The following is a 6836-nucleotide window of genomic DNA, read 5'->3' on the forward strand; positions in this document are numbered from 1 at the left end:
CTCAGGCAGGGGGGGGTGGTGCACGGCCAGGAACTGCTGCTCCTTCACCCTGCAGCTCCAGATTTGTTGCCCAGGGGCAAGGGGAGCGTGGTCCTGGGTGTAAATCATACGCTGAGCCTGCTCCCGGCAGCAGCTCGGCAGCTTGGCAGGAGCCCGTTAGCAAATGTCCCTCAATTGGCTTTGGCGTTGGAGCGGCAGCAGGTGCGTGAACGGAGAGCGCAGCGGGACGAGGCACATCGGTCACTGCTGGGGTCCCTGGGGGTGTCAGGGGACACGGGTCACTGGGGCACCCAGGTGAGGGTAATGGGGCTGCCGAGGTGGGTCTGTGCCCGTCCCAAAGGGCTGCTTCCCCTCCTCTGAGGTTTCAGGGCTCAAAGGATGGAGAGGAGCACGGGGGTGAGCCTGGAGCAACCCAAAGAGTGGCGTTGGGCAGCTGAGCAGGATGTCCCTAGGGCAGGATGGGATGGGACGGGATGGGACAGGCACAGCACTGCTGCCTGGGGGCAAGCAGCCACGGGGCAGGTGGCAGTGAGGAGGATGAGGGGGAGGAGGAGGCAGCTTGTCCGCTCACCCCACCAGCAGCACAGCACTTGGGCACCATTTAGGAAGCCGGTGCCAGCTCTGGGGCTGCCCGCGGTCCCCCCAGCTCCGTGCCTCCATCTCCAAGGAGCTGCTCCCTGTGTGCTGGCACAGCCGCCAGCTTCCAGCACCAACCCCGGCCTCATCCTGCACCCCCAAAGAAGCCCCCAACCCAGGACCAATGCTCAGCACCGCTCGCACCCCGCGGGGCAGGAGGGCAAGGGATGGGCAGCGGAGCCTTCCTTGCTCCGGGGAGCCCGAGAGGACAAACGGGAGAGGAAAAGCAGGGCAAGAAGAGGGCGAGCTGGGGCGGGGGGCGCAGGGGGGGTGAGCCCTGGCTCCGGTGCAGCACAGGCAGAGGACGTGGAGGCCTGACCCCTCCGCCGAGGTTGCCTTCGCCATCGATCCCTGCTGCACTCAGGCTCATTACGGCCGGGGAGCTGCTGCGAGCGGCTGGCGGAGGAGACAGACAAGGGGGGGGGGGGGGGGAAGGGCCCCCCCCGGGGCCCCCGGGGGGGTTTAAAATTTTCCCTTGGTTTTGTTTTTTTTTTGGCCGGGCTATATGGATCAGAGAGGGGGACGGGGGGTGCGCGCAGATGCTGGGAGGGGAAGAGCAGAGGCAGCGGCTGGGCTGCGAGACAGGGACGGACCCGGCGGGCACACCGCACCCATGGGTGCCGCTCCCCATCCCCACCCAAAGCACCCCCAGCTTGGTTCGAGGCCACCACCAGTGCCACCAGCACCAGGAGGGGCTGCAGTGGGGCAGCTCCCCCCCCCCCCCCCCCCACGCCAAGGGGGGGATGCTCGGCTCCATGGGGGTGCCCCCCTTGGTCCAGGCCCCCCGCGACCAGGCTGGGTCCAGTGGCCGCGGAGCCGGCGCTGTTTCTATTTCGAGAGGAGCTCTGCTGGAAAAGGAACAAAAGCAGAGGGGAAGCTATAAATAGCCTCCTCCTTCACACCAGCTCGCCTCCTCCGCCCCGCGCCCGCAGCAGCCTTCGGGGCCGCAGCTCCAGGATGGCACCGGGGGGGGTCCCCGCAGCCCCCGGCCCCCGCGCGCCGGGAGGCGCAACGCGCCCAGCCTCGTGCAAACATCCCCTGGATAAAAAAACATAATAATAAATAAATAAAGGAATCCCGAGGGAATAAAGCGCCGGGGAAGATGTGCCGCTGAAGCAGAATCGGCTCGAACCTGGCTTTGCCCAAGTTGCCCGGCTCAGCACCGCTCCCCAGGCGGGCTCTGCACCCCTGGCCACCCCACGGGGCCGCATCCATGCTCCTCTCGCCCCAGCCCTCCCGCGCCCTGGATGCTGCAGCTGGGAGCAGGGGAAAGCAGAGCCGGCTCGGGCAGACCTACTTTCAAGGCTTTAATCCTTTTTGCTTAAAGGATCTTTCTTTTTTTTTCCCCTTTCTGTCTTTTTTTTTTTTTTTTTCCTCCTCTCCCCGCTCGGCAAAGATGCGGTCTGATCAGAGGAGAGACGCAGGGAGCTGACAAGCTGCGGAGTACGGAGAAAAAGGAGAAAGAAATACATATTTATTACCCTCAATTATTAAAAAATAGATAGCAGCAGATCTTAGGCCCTGGCAGAGGCACTGCGGAGTCATTTGTGCGAGGACTATTTTGTTTTTTAAATTCCATTGAAATTATAATACGCCGGGCTTGTTAGCAAAAAACACCCCAGCGCATCCCCGCCGAGGGGGAAGCGCCCCGGCCCCTCTCCCGGCTCCAGGCAGAGGGGCTGAGGGGGGCCAGATCCAGCACCCTGCCGGCTGCTGGATGGGGAAGCAGGGCGGCTCCGGGGCCAGGAGCCAGAGGAGAGGAGCAGGGGGCAGCGGCTGGGCCAGGCGTGGGGATGCTGATGGTATTTGCCTCCCTGTGGGGTTGCACCGGGAGTCACAGCAGGATCTGTCCCCGTGCCAGCGCATCCCCCAGCCGTGCCGTGGATTTGCAGCTGGCTGCACGAAAGTCTCGCGGATGAGAGCTCATCTGGGCCACGGCGGGCTCCTTGCAGAGCCAAAAAGCACCGGGAATGGGAGGCGAAAAGGGGTCTGCACCCCCTCGGCCAGTGCCAGTCACCGGGGAGCAGCTTAGGGGAGCGGAGCAGTGGGGAGCAGCCCCGGTGCAAAGGCAGCTGGAAATAAAAGCGGCTCCCAAGTGCGGCACAGGGCTGGCGGAGCCGCGCTGGCACCTCCCCTCCGCTTGCAGGGCTGCCTCCGTACGGAGCGCTGACAGCTCAGCAGCCAAACTCGCTCCTGCCTCTCCTCCCTGGTAAACAACCGCAGCAGAGAGCGGGATCCGGCCACCCATGGGTGTCCCCTGCCAGCCTCCCCGTGCACGGCAGCGGTGCCGGGAGCTGGGTGCACGCGGAGCATCCTCGATGCCCTCCGGCTCCTCGCCCACCCTGTGGCACCATCGGGATGGGGGCGACTCAAGCCCGTTGTGCCCTTGGCTCTCCAGGGCCAAAATCTGCCACCATCCCATGCCACTGGCCACGAGCAGAGGAGGAACACAAGCTGCTTTGGGCACTTGGAGGCTCTGGGATGGCCACAGCCCTAGTGGGATGCATCACAAAACGCCGCTCGCCAAAGCCAGGCTGGCTCCGAAACGCTCTGCTGGTGCGGGGAGGGAAGCAGCAGCCGGGCACGTGTGCTATTAAAAAGGAAAAGGAGCTTTCTGCACCAAATGGAGCTTTTTTCGGCTTAAGAACCCCGCAATCCTAATCTGAGCAAAGAAGATTCCCCCCTGTATCTGCCTGGCCTGCATCTGCCCCCGGCAGTGCCGCCGCAGGCGCCGGATCGGCGCACGGCACGTGCCAAAGCCCTCGGCTCCGGAAGAGAAAGGGCAGCTGCTCGGGAGGGCAGAGCGATGCCGGGCGCGGGCGTTCCTCCGTCAGCGCCGAGCCTCCATCATTTGTCATCAGCAAAAATAATATTCCTAAAAGTGTCCCCTCTGATTGCAGGGCGGCAGGCGCAGGGCTGCGGGTTTCCATGGAGATGCCGTTAAGCGGGGATGGTACGGGGGATAGTCGCCGCCTGAATTTGGGAAATCGGACCCGGCGTCGGCAGCCGGAGCGGGGACGGCACCAGGGGTGCTGCTGGTGGAGGGACGTCCCCTCTGTCCCCTCCCTTGGGCTCCTCGGGCTGCGTCCCCCAAAGCAGCAGGGGAGGAGGAGCAGCCGTGCCGGAGAGGACGAGGACGCTCCGGCGTCCCAGCGGTGCCCCCATCCCTCGCGCCCGCAGCTCTCCCCCGCCGCCCCCCAACTTGTTGCCTCTGCTCCTAAATTAGATGCCAGCCTCCTCGGGCGGGGGCCAGGGGAAGGCGCTGGGGTGGCACCTCGTGTGTCCCACCTCGCCACCGCGCCGGGACGGAAAGCGATCGTGACAATCGCTCCGCTGCCGGCGCCTCGCCAGCCCGCTGCTGCCTGCTGCTCCGCCAAAGCACTTTTAAAGACATAATCTGCAGTTAATAACCACAGTTTGTACCGAGCGCCGCTAAGCCCCGGGATCGCGCTTTGCAAACAAAGCCCGCGTTTGGGGCTGCTTGGCGGCGGCTCCTCGAGCCTCCTCCGGGCAGACCGGAGGCACGGGAGCCGGTGGCACCACCCATGGGTGCTCCGAGCACGGGGACGCGCGGTGGCGGCCACGTGGCTCTGTTTAATTCCTGGGGTTTGCTCCTGGAGGACGCCCGGCCGCAGCGATGCCCCGGCCACATCCAGCCACCTCGTGCCCAGGTCCCTGCACTCCCCTGCCTGGTTTTCACCTCCAGATGGGGCTTTGCCTCGTGCTGCCACGACCCGTTATCAGCAGCCCCGTTCCCTGCCCGGCCCCGGGGTGGCCACGTCCTGCTCCTGTCCCCACCCCGCAAACCGCAGGGACACAGCCCCGAGCGCACCGCGGGGTCGTGCTGCCAGCTCCAGCTCCCGCCAGGTGCCTTGGGGAGAGGCGGGTGTGAAATCACACCCCAAAACGCCTATTTTTACATTGCCTCGCCAGGTTCGCTGCTGTTTCTAGGGCAGCACTTTTGAGGCCACCTGGAGCCTTACCCGCAGCCTCAGGCACCCCGGGAGCGAGCGCGGGGACGCAGGGACGCAGCAGATGGGGCCACGGGGACCCTGCGGGGCTCCATCAGCACAGGTCACCGAGCACCCAGGGCTCTTTTGCCACCCAGGCAGGTCTCGAGGAGCCACAAACATCGCAGCAGTGCCCAGCTTCGCCCTCCCAAGCCCCCCTGGCCCCCCCCATCCTCACCGCAGGGACAGGCAGGGCCGCGTCCTGAGCGCTTCCCCCGGCCGCCCCCCGCTCCGCCGGGCACAGAGAGCTTGTGGCTTCCTCCCAGCTCTTTATGAAATTAAACTTTTATGAGCAGAAAGGTTTCTGGGCTCTCAGCTCCTCGGCGCAGGAACCGCAGCCCAGCCTGCGCCGTGCCCGGCCCCGCAGGGCGGCTGCTCCTGGGCAAAGCCTCCCTGTGCTTGGGGGGTGGGAAAAACCATCTCCTTCGCCCCCGATCCTCGCCGGGGTCTCACGGGGTGGGAGCTGCTGCAGGAAGGCTCCGCACAGCCCTACCCTGTGCCCCCCCCCAGCCCCTTCCCTCCCACCCAAGGGAGGTTTTTGAGCTGTGGAGCAGCAGCAGCCCAGCAGGACAGGAGCCGAAGGGCCCCAGACCCGGGGCTCATCCGCGGCTGTCCGTGACCTTGGTGTCATCCTTGACCTGGAAATCTCCTCCTGCATCTCCCATGGGGTGCTCCTGGCCGTTGCCACCCCGGGGCAGGGTGCTGGGGTGCAGCTCCGTCCCCGCTGCCACCCCGGCTCATGCTGGTGCTGCATCCCACGCTCCCACCCACCGACACCCGCGAGGTCCCGGTGCCAAAACTCACCCCAAAGCCCACCGGCAGTGACGCCGGGGCGGTGTTTTGCACCGTGCCACGCACGGCACCTCCGGGATGGAGCTCACATGGGGCAGGAAGCCCAAAATACCCCCGGGCATCGCAGCCCTGCCCTGGCCGTGCTCCATCAGCCCCTCTGCAAAGCACCCCCGGGCACCGGGGCAGCTCGGTGCACACCGGGGCATCCTGCCGGGTCACACCGGAGGGTCCCCGAGCGTCCCCAAAAGGACGGAGGTGGCAGAGGGGGCGTCCCCCTTGAGCAGACACACAGACCTGCTTCCCCCAGGGACGGCACAGGGCTCCCGCAGACCCCCACTGTGCCACGTCCCCAGTCCCTAAGACAAATCCCGGTCCCCGGGAGCAGGATGAGGACAGCAGGGCAGTGCCACCTGCCCAAGCACCACAAACCAGACACCTCCGAGCCCCATCGAGGGCTCTGGCCCCGTCCCCGTGCCCGAATCCCACACGTGCCCGCGCTCCCGAGCGGCTGCCATCCCCTTGTCCCCATGGTGTCCCCTTCCTTGGGGAGAACAGGGGGGGGCAGGACCCCCACCCAGAGCCCACCAGCCACGGCGGGCAGGGAAGGGAGAGCCTCTGGGCGGGATGGAGGCCTTCCTCTAACTGCCTGTTGAATTATTCAGGACTGGCATTAACTTATAAATGAGTGTGTTTGACTGATTTTGTGGTTGATGTACAGATAAATTCTAATGAAAGACAGCTACAAGATTTTAAATTATTAATTAGACTGCCACTTAACAAAGCCTATTTGGCACTCTATTTCCTTGCTTAACAAGACAAAAAACTTTAAGAATAGGGTTTGGATCAGCCCAGAGGCTCTTCATTTACATTTTGTTTTTCTAGCTCCAGAAATGAAAGCCGTAGATCTTGACCTTAACAGGCTACCCCTGGTGGGATGAAACCTTCCAGCAGCCCCGCCGCCAGCCTGCGCAGGGCTCGGCTCCACCTCGGGCTCCTGCTCCACGGCCCCAAAACCACGGCCGCTGCTTCGCCTCCCCCCCGTGCTCCGAGCGGGATGCTCGGGGGGGGGCTTAGGGGGCTCGGGGGGGGGCTCTCCTCGCCCACCCTTTTGGGTTTAGGAGCCGAACAAAGCCGGAGCCAGAGAGGAGAGCCTTCGAGCGCGAGGCCCCGCAGCCGCAAGGTGACATTACCCCGGCAGGGAAAGGGCTCCCCGGGGGGGGCAGCGAGGGCTGAGCCCCTCCTGGGGTCGGTGCCTTTGGGTATGGGGGGGCTGCGGGCAGCTCGCACCCCGTGCCACCGCGCCGGAGCCTCGCTGGATATATGGCGGTGCCACGGGGTGGGCCCGGTGCTGTGCCCTCCCCAGGGTGCAGGATGGTGACCGGGGGTCCGGGGGGGGGG

The 6836-nt window shown here is 65.2% G+C and overlaps 1 protein-coding gene across 1 annotated transcript in view; it reads right to left on the reverse strand.

Moving 5' to 3' along the window:
* The window catches only part of RTN4RL1 (reticulon 4 receptor like 1), a 29783-nt gene that overhangs the window by 22465 nt on the left and 482 nt on the right, over nucleotides 1-6836 (reverse strand). The window lies entirely within an intron of this gene.

This window comes from Oxyura jamaicensis, chromosome 19, assembly GCF_011077185.1.
Source record: "Oxyura jamaicensis isolate SHBP4307 breed ruddy duck chromosome 19, BPBGC_Ojam_1.0, whole genome shotgun sequence".
NCBI lineage: Eukaryota > Metazoa > Chordata > Aves > Anseriformes > Anatidae > Oxyura > Oxyura jamaicensis.